The 11,698-nt window shown below is 40.9% G+C and overlaps 1 pseudogene; it reads left to right on the forward strand.

Moving 5' to 3' along the window:
• Window positions 1–10,857: 10,857 nt before the first annotated feature.
• LOC115838976 (interferon alpha-13-like) lies at window positions 10,858–11,352 on the forward strand (annotated as a pseudogene).
• The last annotated feature ends 346 nt before the right edge of the window (window positions 11,353–11,698 follow it).

Consider the following 11,698-nt stretch of genomic DNA (forward strand, 5'->3'; position numbering starts at 1 on the left):
GCTGTCAGGCAGCTTCAGCTGACATCTCAGAAGCATCGGACACTTGTTACCACGCCCTCCATCTTAAGGTCTGACGCTCATCTGGTCTCCCTGTCACCACCACCCTCTGCTTTTCTGCCCCTCCTCCTCTCCTTCCTTTGTTGACTGCTCCCTCTCATCTTAGGGAATTGGTGTTCCTCAAAATTCCGTGCTAGTCCCACACTTCATCCTCTCTGCACATACACTCTCAACCTCCCAAATAGTTCCAAATGTCCTCTCTATGACTGTGACCTCCATATGCATGTCTTTCCCTAGGGTCACATCTCCAAACAAATGTCATTAGCTCCAAACCCTTATATCTACCTGCTTCCCTAGACTATCTCTCCACAACATGTCCAAAATTGACCATGATGCAATTACCTGGCAAACTCCTGCAGACCCCTGGGATGCCAGCTTACCAACTGCTCTTGCAGAAGCTTTCCCTGATCCATGCAAGCCCACATACTCCCAAGAACCTGTACTTTCCCTGTCACAGCATTAGCATTGCTTTAATTGAATGCCTAGTTACCCATATCCCCACCAGACTGCAAGCTCTGTGACAGCAGGCAATGCATCTACTCTTTTCATTGTACCTGGCACCCACCACAGTACCAACAAATGGAAGACATATTCACTACTTATTTGTTGAAGTTTAAATTCCATGATTCTATAATATATTTCACTTTAGTTTCTCGAGCCTGCAAATGCTGAAGTTGAATTTAAAAAACCATTAGACATGCTTTCTCTGAGAAAGCATAAGTTAAAGAGAAAAGCTCCAGCTGATGTAACCTGCAAATTACAGGCTGAGAATTTGAACAGACTGAATGATAGCAGCCTTTTGTATTAATATAACAAATAGTAACCTGTATAGTCCACCCTTGGCCCAGCCAAGAGAAGCTCTGACTACAGGTCCCTTAACACTGTCAGGGGTCTGCATCTTGAGGCCCCCAAATGCAAACTGTAGTTGAGGGATTGCCTGTGGAACTGTAAAGGAGCAGAACCCACGTTTCCACCCTTAGAGCAGTACCTGGTACATTAAGGAGAGAAATCCTACAGCACCTGAAGCTCTTTGGAGACAACCAGCATCTAAGAAAGTTTTCTGACCAAAAAATACTATTCACTGCTCTGTGAATAGTATAAATGAGATAAATAGTCCTTTTCCTCATCTTGATTTTGTTTCAGACCACCTTTGATGTTAATGTTTAAGAAACAGATTAGGGCTTCCCTGGTGGCGCAGTGGTTGAGAGCCCGCCTGCCGATGCAGGGGACACGGGTTTGTGCCCCAGTCTGGGAAGATCCCACGTGCCGCGGAGTGACTGGGCCCGTGGGCCATGGCCGCTGAGCCTGCGCGTCTGGAGCCTGTGCTCTGCAACAGGAGAGGCCACAACAGTGAGAAGCCCGCATACCACAAAAAAAAAAAAAAAGAAACAGATTAAATTATACTTTAAAAACAAACAAATAGAGAGAGGACCTTCAAGATGGCAGAGGAGTAAGATCACCTTCCTCCCCACGAATATATCAAAAAATACATCTACATGTGGAACAACTCCTACAGAACACCTACTGAACGCTGGCAGAAGACCTCAGACTTCCCAAAAGGCAAGAAACTCCCCACGTACCTGGGTAGGGCAAAAGAAAAGTGTAAAAACAGAGAAAAAAGAATAAGGACAGCACCTGCACCTCTGGGAGGGAGCTGTGGAGGAGGAAGAGTTTCCACACACTAGGAAGTCGCTTCACTGGCGGAGCCGGGGGGCACGGGTGGGCAGAGGGGAAGCTTTGGAGCCACAGAGGACAGCGCAGCAACAGGCGTGCAGAGGGCAAAGTGGAGAGATTCCCGCACAGAGGATTGGTGCTGACCAGCACTCACCAGCCTGAGAGGCTTGTCTGCACAACCACCGGGGCAGGTGGGGGCTGGGAGCTGAGGCTCAGGGTACGGAGATGGGATCCCAGGGAGAGGACTGGGGTTGGCTGCGTGAACACAGACTGAAGGGGGCTAGTGTGCCACAGCTAGCAAGGAGGGAGTCCGGGAAAAAGTCTGGATCTGCCTAAGAGTCAAGAGACAACTGTTTCAGGGTGCGTGAGGACAGGGGATTCAGCGCACTGCCTAAACAAGCTCCAGAGATGGGCATGAGCTGTGGCTATCAGCACGGACACCAGAGACGGGCATGAAATGCTAATGCTGCTGCTGCCGCCACCAAGAAGCCTGTGTGCAAGCGCAGGTCACTATCCACACCTCCCCTCCCGGGAGTCTGTGCAGCCCGCCACTGCCAGGGTCCTGGGATCCAGGGACAACTTCCCCAGGAGAAGACATGGTGCACCTCAGGCTGTTGCACCATCATGCCAGCCTCTGCCGCAGCAGGCTTGCCCCACATTCCGTACCTCTCTCTCCCCTTGGCCTGAGTGAGCCAGAGCCCCCAAATCAGCTGTTCCTTTAACCCCCTCCTGTCCGGGTAAAGAACAGATGCCAGAGGGCAACCTACACACAGAGGTGGGGCCAAATCCAAAGCTGAACCCCAGGAGCTGTGCGAACAAAGAAGGGAAAGGGAAATTTTTTCCCAGCAGCCTCAGGAGCAGTGGATTAAATCTACACAATCAACTTGATGTACCCTGCATCTGTGGAATACCTGAATAGACAACAAATCACCCCAAAACTGAGGTGGTAGACTTTGGGACCAACTGTAGAAATGGGGTTTCCTTTCTGTGTCTAATTTGTTTCTACTTTAATGTTTATCTTAGTTTAGTATTTACAGCTTATTATCATTGGTAGATTTGCTTATTGATTTAGTTGTGCTCTTCCTTTTTTTAATATATATATATTTTTTTTTCCTTTTTCTCTTTTTGTGAATGTGTATACTTCTTTGTGTGATTTTGTCTGTATACATTTGCTTTTAACATTTGTCCTAGGGTTCTGTCTGTCAATTATTTTTTAGCATAGTTTTTAGCGCTTATTATCATTGGTGGATTTGTTTATTGGTTTAGTTGCTCTCTTCTTTTATTACTTTTTAAAATTTGTTTATTTTAATAACTTTATTTATTTTATTATTTTTTCTTTCTTTCTTTCTTTTTCTTTTCTCCCTTTTCTTCTGAGCAGTGGCTGACAGGGTCTTGGCGCTCTGGCCGGGTGTCAGGCCTGAGTCTCTGAGGTGGGAGAGCCGAATTCAGGACATTGGACCACTAGAGACCTCCTGGCCACATGTAATATCAGTCAGCGAGAGCTCTCCGAGAGATCTCCGTCTCAACGCTAAGACCCAGCTCCACTCAATGACCAGCAAGCTCCAGTGAAGGACACCCCATGCTAAACAACTAGCAAGACAGGAACACAACCACACCCATTAGCAGAGAGGCTGCCTAAAATCATAATAAGTTCACAGATACCCAAAACACACCACCGGATGCAGTCCTGCCTACAAGAAACACGAGATCCAACCTCATGCACCAGAACACAGGCACTAGTACCCTCCACCAGGAAGCCTACACAACATACTGAACCAACCTCACCCACTGGGGGCAGACCCCCAAAACAACTGGAACTACAAACCTGCAGCCTGTGAAAAGGAGACCCCAAACACAGTAAGTTAAGCAAAATGAGAAGACAGAGAAATACACAGCAGATGAAGGAGAAAGGTAAAAATCCACCAGATCAAACAAATGAAGAGGAAATAGGCAGTCTACCTGAAAAAGAATTCAGATAATGATAGTAAAGATGATCCAAAATCTTGGAAATAGAATGGAGAAAACACAAGAAACGTTTAATAAGAGCTAGAAGAACTAAAGAGCAAACAAACAATGATGAACAACACAATAAATGAAATTTAAAATTTTCTACAAGGACTCAATAGCAGAATAACTGAGACAGAAGAACGGATAAGTGACCTGGAAGACAAAATAATGGAAACAACTACCGCAGAGCAGAATAAAGAAAAAAGAATGAAAAGAATTGAGGACAGTCTCAGAGACTGCTGGGACAACATTAAATGCACCAACATTAGAATTATAGGGGTCCCAGAAGAAGAAGAGTAAAAGAAAGGGACTGAGAAAATATTTGAAAAGATTATAGTTGAAAACTTCCCTAATAGGAGAAAGAAAATAGTCAATCAGGCCCAGGAGGCACAGAGAGTCCCATACAGGATAAATCCAAGGAGAAACACGCCAAGACACATATTAATCAAACTATCAAATATTAAATATTAAAGAAAAAATATTAAAAGCAGCAAAGGAAAAGCAAAAAATAACATATAAGGGAATCCCCATAAGGTTAACAGCTGATCTTTCAGAAACTCTGCAAGCCAGAAGGGTGTGGCAGGACATATTTAAAGTGATGAAAAGGAAAAACCTACAACGAAGATTACTCTACCCAGCAAGGATCTCATTCAGATTCGACGTAGAAATTAAAACCTTTACAGACAAGCAAAAGCTGAGAGAATTCAGCACCACCAAACCAGCTTTACAACAAATGCTAAAGGAACTTCTTTAGGCAGGAAACACAGAGAAGGAAAAGACCACAATAACAAACCAAAAACAATTTTAAAAATGGTAGTAAGAACATACATATCGATAATTACCTTAAATGTAAATGGATTAAATGCTCCAACCAAAACACACAGACAGGCTGAATGGATATAAGAACAAGACCCATATATATGCTGTCTACAAGAGACCCACTTCAGACCTAGGGACACATACAGACTGAAAGTGAGGGGATGGAAAAAGATATTCCATGTAAATGGAAATCAAAAGAAAGCTGGAGTAGCAATTCTCATATCAGACAAAACAGACTTTAGTTTAAAAAAAGACTATTAGAAGAGACAAAGAAGGACACTACATAATGATCAAGGGATCGATTCAAGAAGATATAACAATTGTAAATATTAATGCACCCAACATAGGAGCACCTCAATACATAAGGCAAATGTTAACAGCCATAAAAGGGGAAATCAACAGTAACACAATCATAGTAGGAGACTTTAACACCCCACTTTCACCAATGGACAGATCATCCAAAATGAAAGTAAATAAGGAAACAGAAGCTTTAAATGACACATTAAACAAGATGAACTTAGTTGATATTTACAGGACATTGCAACCCAGAAAAACAGAATACACCTTCTTCTCAATTGCTCATGGAACATTTTCCAGGATAGGTCATATCTTCGGTCACAAATCAAGCCTTGGTAAATTTTAAAAAATTGAAATCACATCAAGTATCTTTTCCGACCACAACAGCATAAGACTAGATATCAATTACAGGAAAAAAACTGTAAAATATACAAACACAAGGAGGCTAAACAATACACTACTAAATAACCAAGAGATCACTGAAGAAATCAAAGAGGAAATCAAAAAATACCTAGAAACAAATGACAATGAAAACATGATGACCCAAAACCAATGGGATGCAGCAAAAGCAGTTCAAAAAGGGAAATTACAGCAATACAATCCTACCTCAAGGAACAAGAAAAATCTCAAATAAACAACCTAACCTTAGACCTAAAGCAATTAGAGAAGGAAGAGCAAAAAAAAACCCCAAAGTTAGCAGAAGGAAAGAAATCACAAAGATCAGTTCAGAAATAAATGAAGAAAATAATAGCAAAGGTAAATAAAACTAAAACCTGGTTCTTTGAGAAGATAAACAAAATTGATAAACCATTAGCCAGACTCATCAAGAAAAAAAAGGGAAAAGACTCAAATCAATAGAATTAGAAATGAAAAAGGAGACGTAACAACTGACACTGCAGAAATACAAAAGATCATGATTGATTACTACAAGCAACTATATGCCCAAAAAATGGACAACCTGGAAGAAATGGACAAATTCTTAGAAAAGCACAACCTTCCAAGACTGAACCAGGAAAAAATAGAAAATATGAACAGACCAATCACAAGCACTGAAATTGAAACTGTGATTAAAAATCTTCCAACAAGCAAAAGCCCAGGACCAGATGGCTTCACAGGCGAATTCTATCAAACATTTAGAGAAGAGCTAACACCTATCCTTCCCAAACTCTTCCAAAACATAGCAGAGGGAGGAACACTCCCAAACTCATTCTACAAGGCCACCATCTCCCTGATACCAAAACCAGACAAAGATGTCACAAAAAAAGAAAACTACAGGCTAATATCACTGATGAACATAGACGCAAATATTCTCAACAAAATACTAGCAAAGAGAATCCAACAGCACATTAAAAGGATCATACACCATGACCAAGTGGGATTTACCCCAGGAATGCAAGGATTCTTCAATATATGCAAATCAATCAATTGCAATAAACCATATTAACAAATTGAAGGATAAAAACTACATGATCATCTCAACAGATGCAGAAAAAGCTTTCGACAAAATTCAACACCCAATTATGATGAAAACACTCCAAAAAAGTAGGCATAGAGGGAACTTACCTCAACATAATAAAGGCCATAGATGACAAACCCACAGCCAACATCGTACTCAATGGTGAAAAACTGAAACCATATCCTCTAATATCAGGAACAAGACAAGGTTGCCCACTCTCACCACTATTATTCAACATAGCTTTGGAAGTTTTAGCCACAGAAATCAGAGAAGAAAAAGAAAGAAAAGGAATCCAATTCGGAAAAGAAGAAGTAAAACTGTCACTGTTTGCAGATGACGTGATACTATATAGAGAGAATCCTAAAGATGCTACCAGAAAAGTACTAGAGCTAATCAATGAATTTGGTAAAGTTGCAGGATACAAAATTAATGCACAGAAATCTCTTGCAATCCTATACACTAATGGTGAAAAATCTGAAAGAGAAATTAAGGAAACACTCCCATTTTCCACTGGAACAAAAAGAATAAAATACCTAGGAATAAACCTTTCTAAGGAGACAAAAGACCTGTATGCAGAAAACTATCAGACACTGATGAAAGAAATTAAAGATGATACAAACATATGGAAAGATATACCATGTTCTTGGATTGGAAGAATCAACATTGTGAAAATGACTATACTACCCAAAGCAATGTACAGATTCAATGCAACCCCTATCAAACTACCAATGGCATTTTTCACAGAACTAGAACAAAAAATTTCACAATTTGTATGGAAACACAAAAGACCCCGAAGAGCCAAAGCAATCTTGAGAAAGAAAAATGGAGCTGCAGGAATCAGGCTCCCTGACTTCAGACTATAATACAAAGCTACAGTAATCAAGACAGTATGGTACTGGCACAAAAACAGAAATATAGATCAATGGAACAGGATAGAAAGCCCGGAAATAAACCCACACACATATGGTCACCTTATCTTTGATAAAGAAGGCAAGAATATACAATGGAGAAAAGACAGACACTTTAATAAGTGGTGCTGGGAAAACTGGACAGCAACATGCAAAAGAATGAAATTAGAACACTCCGTAACACCATACACAAAAATAAACTCAAAATGGATTAAAGACCTAAATGTAAGGCCAGACACTATCAAACTCTTAGAGGAAAACATAGGCAGAACACTCTATGACATAAATCACAGCAAGATGCTTTTGACCCATCTCCTAGAGAAAGGGAAATAACATCAAAAATAAACAAATGGGACCTAATGAAACTTAAAAGCTTTTGCACAGCAAAGGAAATCATAAACAAGACAAAAGGACAACCCTCAGAATGGGAGAAAATATTTGCAAATGAAGCAACTGACAAAGGATTAATCTACAAAATATACAATCAGCTCATGCAGCTCAGTATCAAAAAAGCAAACAACCGAATCCAAAAATGGGCAGAAGACCTAAATAGACATTTCTCCAAAGCAGATATACAGATTGCCAACAAATACATGAAAGGATGCTCAACATCACTAATTATTAGAGAAATGCAAGTCAAAACTACAATGAGGTATCACCTCACATGGGTCAGAATGGACAGCATCAAAAAATCTACAAACAATAAATGCTGGAGAGGGTGTGGAGAAAAGGGAACCCTCTTGCACTGTTGGTGGGAATGTAAATTGATACAGTCACTATGGAGATTCCTTAAAAAAGTAAAAATAGAACTACCATATGACCCAGCAATCCCACTACTGGGCATATACCCTGAGAAAACCATAATTCAAAAAGAGTCATGTACCACAATGTTCACTGCAGCACTGTTTACAATAGCCAGGACATGGAAGCAACCTAAGTGTCCATCGACAGATGAATGGATAAAGAAGATGTGGCACATATATACAGTGGAATATTACTCAGCCATAAAAGAAACGAAATTGAGTTATTTGTAGTGAGGTGGATGGACCTAGCGTCTGTCATACAGAGTGAAGTAAGTCAGAAAGAGAAAAACAAATACTGTATGTTAACACATATATATGGAATCTAAAAAAAAAAAAAAAGCTTCTGAAGAACCTAGGGGCAGAACAGGAATAAAGACGCAGACATAGAGAATGGACTTGAGGACATGGGGAGGGGGAAGGGTAAGCTGTGACAAAGCGAGAGAGTGGCATGGACATATACACACTACCAAATGTAAAATAGATAGCTAGTGGGAAGCAGCCACATAGCACAGGGAGATCAGGTCGGTGCTTTGTGACCACCTAAAGGGGTGGGATAGGGAGGGTGGGAGGGAGATGCAAGAGGGAGGAGATATGGGGATATATGTCTATGTATAGCTGATTCACTTTGTTATAAAGCAGAAACTAACACACCATTGTAAAGCAATTATACTCCAATAAAGATGTTTTTAAAAAAAACCCTATTAAAAAAAGAGATCAGATTTGTGGTTACCATAGGCAAGGGGGTGGGGGGAGAGGAAATCAGATGAAGGCAGTAAAAGGGTTTTTTTCTTCCTTAAAAAAAAGACATTAAAATATTGTAGAGACCAGGAAAATGGTAAGAAATATACTTATGGATGAGAGGGTGATGAGAAATGAAACAGTCCTAGATTTTCAGCCATGGAACAGCACAATACTCTAATTCAAAAGCTATTTCCTGGGTCAGTGTTAGGGTAAAGTAAGCTAGTACTTCCCTTAAACACGGAATGTTAAAGAGGCACCAAATCTAAGTCATCAAGATAAAGAATGTTTCAATGTAATATTTTAAAATGAAAAGTAATACCAAAACATGCACGAGGAACAAAATACCAAAATTTTAAATTTAAATAAACAAATGAAATCACCCTTCATTTGCAGGTCCCTGAAAGTCTTACAAAGTAAGCCTTCATGATGCAACTGAAATTTGGGCAAATTCCATTCAGTTTATAAAATTCTTACTAAAGAAAATGAAAAAGTCTGACCTGCTAAATGTCCTCAGTTGCTTGTACACAGCAACTCTTCTTTCTAACCATATAGTCAAAGTGAGCTCCTGGGAAAGACATTTCAGGAACATGAGTTAAAAATCAGTTAAAGGGCTTGCCTGGTGGCGCAGTGGTTAAGAATCTGCCTGCCAATGCAGGAGACACGGGTTTGAGCCCTGGTCTAGGAGGATCCCACATGCCGCGGAGCAACTAGGCCCGTGAGCCATGGCCGCTGAGCCTGCGCATCTGGAGCCTGTGCTCCGCAACAAGAGAGGCCGCGACAGTGAGAGGCCCGCGCACCGCGACGAAGAGTGGCCCCCGCTTGCCACAACTAGAGAAAGCCCTCGCACAGAAACGAAGACGCAACACAGCAAAAATAAATAAATTAATTAATAAACTCCTACCCCCAACATCTTCTTTTAAAAAAAAACAACAAATCAGTTAAGACTATCACGGGGTCATTAGAAATTGTCAAACATGGTAATTCCCTCAATTACAAACAAGTGAAGAAGTAATCTTGAAAATATCATTTATTTTGCTTCCATTAAATATAGAAAACTAAAACTATATTAAATACTTGTTTTAGTATAACGAAAATATAGTTTAAATAAAGTTTAATAACCCACGTTTTAATATTAAAATATATTTTAATATTCTATGCTTACTATTTAAAATATTTTAATATAAATATATTGTAAAAGCATGAAACATTTAAAATATTTAATTTAAATTAAATATAATATGAATTAATTTAAATATAACATTAATTTTAAAATATAAAAAGTAAAATGCTGTGTTTTTTAATATTCCTACTTTTCAGATATTCAATACTTTCTCCCTCACTTTAACACTGTATCCTTGAAAGACCCTTGAAAGTCCCAGAGCATCTACAGGGGCGCTCAGCTCCCGCGTCCTCGGCCCCGGTGGTGGCCGCGCTCCGACTCACCCCTCAGGGCGTCCCCAACACCGTCCTGTCGTCCCATCGCCGCCGCCGCGTTCCCCTTTCTCTGGGCCTTCGCTGTCTCGCGCCAGAAACGAGCCCCAATCTGAAAAATCGGCTCCCCTTTCTCTGAGGCTGGGAATCGCTCTGATTCCCCACCTCAGACCGCTCGGAAAACGGCTTCTTTCCCCCAAAATTGCCTCGCTCAAGTTTCTGTGAGAAAATAAAGCGCAAAACTCAGGGGAAGCCCCGAAAATGCAAGGTTCCGGTTCCCAACCAGACAAAAATGTCTCTGGCGAGGCCGCGACAAGGCTTCCTCTTCAACACTCAGCACCGAGAAAACGAAGGTTTTTCGCGCACTATGCTGATTATTAAAGTAGCCTCAGTGACTACGTTTCGCCCTGTCTCTCGAGCTGCAGGAGACAGCTGCAGACAGCAAACTCAATAGTCGGCGTTTCCCAAATAAACCCTGCGCCCTCTACCGGCCGCCTAGGGAAGGACGCTGTCCACAGTTCCAGGGAAGGAACCTTCCAGCTAATTGTTTAGCGGGAAGGAACCTTCCAGCTAATTGTTTAGAGGTTCCCGCGCGCCCCCTGGCGGCCGTCTAGTGAATTACTCAAATTCTCAATGGCCCAGTTCTTTTGCTAGTAGCAGGGTGATGCTCTGCTCCATCCCTGCTTGCTCTCTTGGCTGGAACTTGCCTAGGAGCCATAGTCAGGACAACAAGGAAGTCTTCCAACAGTTGGAACAGATGCAAAGGATCCCCTCTCAGTGGTCCCTAAAGGACAGAGCCGACTTCAAATTTGCTTGGCGAATTTAAAAAGTTTAAAGAGAGTATCACTCAAATCCAGATGATTCAAGGCTCCTGTTACCACTATCTGATGCTCAAGCAGATCCTCCAACTCTTAAACACAGAGGACAGCCGTGCTGCTTGGAACAACACCCTCCTCGATAAACCCTTCCCTAGCCTTGATCAGAGAGGCTGGACTGACTAAAGCAGATGGAAGAAGACAATCTGGATTGTCCTGATTTGGGACTTGCTGCCCGGAAGTATTTCCATGGAATCCATGTCTACCTGAAGGCAAAGGAATACAGCCCCTGTGCCCGGGAGGTTGTCAGAGTGGAAATTGAAAAGTGCCTTTCCCTCATGTAAGAATCCTCAAAGAAATGTCAACAAATACAGAATATTTTTTATACTTGTGACACTTTTTAATTCAATTACATTAGTGTTTGCTGAGTGCTCCAAAGCAATCTCAACTTACGTTTCTCCACAAGTTGAAAAATGTCTGAAATGAAAAACTTGATTTTAAAAAAATGTGTAGACATTTTTTCTTGTATAAATAATTGTACATTATACACATTATTTCTTGTATAATTTCATAATGTAATTTAAAAGATCACTTTAAGTTTTGGGCTGGTATTTGCTATTTTCAACATATGAAGTTTCTTTTTTTATAGAAAGGTTTTTCAGATAGTGTGGTGTTAGAGATATTTGTCAG

Source organism: Globicephala melas, chromosome 6 (genome assembly GCF_963455315.2).
Source record: "Globicephala melas chromosome 6, mGloMel1.2, whole genome shotgun sequence".
In the NCBI taxonomy this organism is placed as follows: Eukaryota; Metazoa; Chordata; class Mammalia; order Artiodactyla; family Delphinidae; genus Globicephala; species Globicephala melas.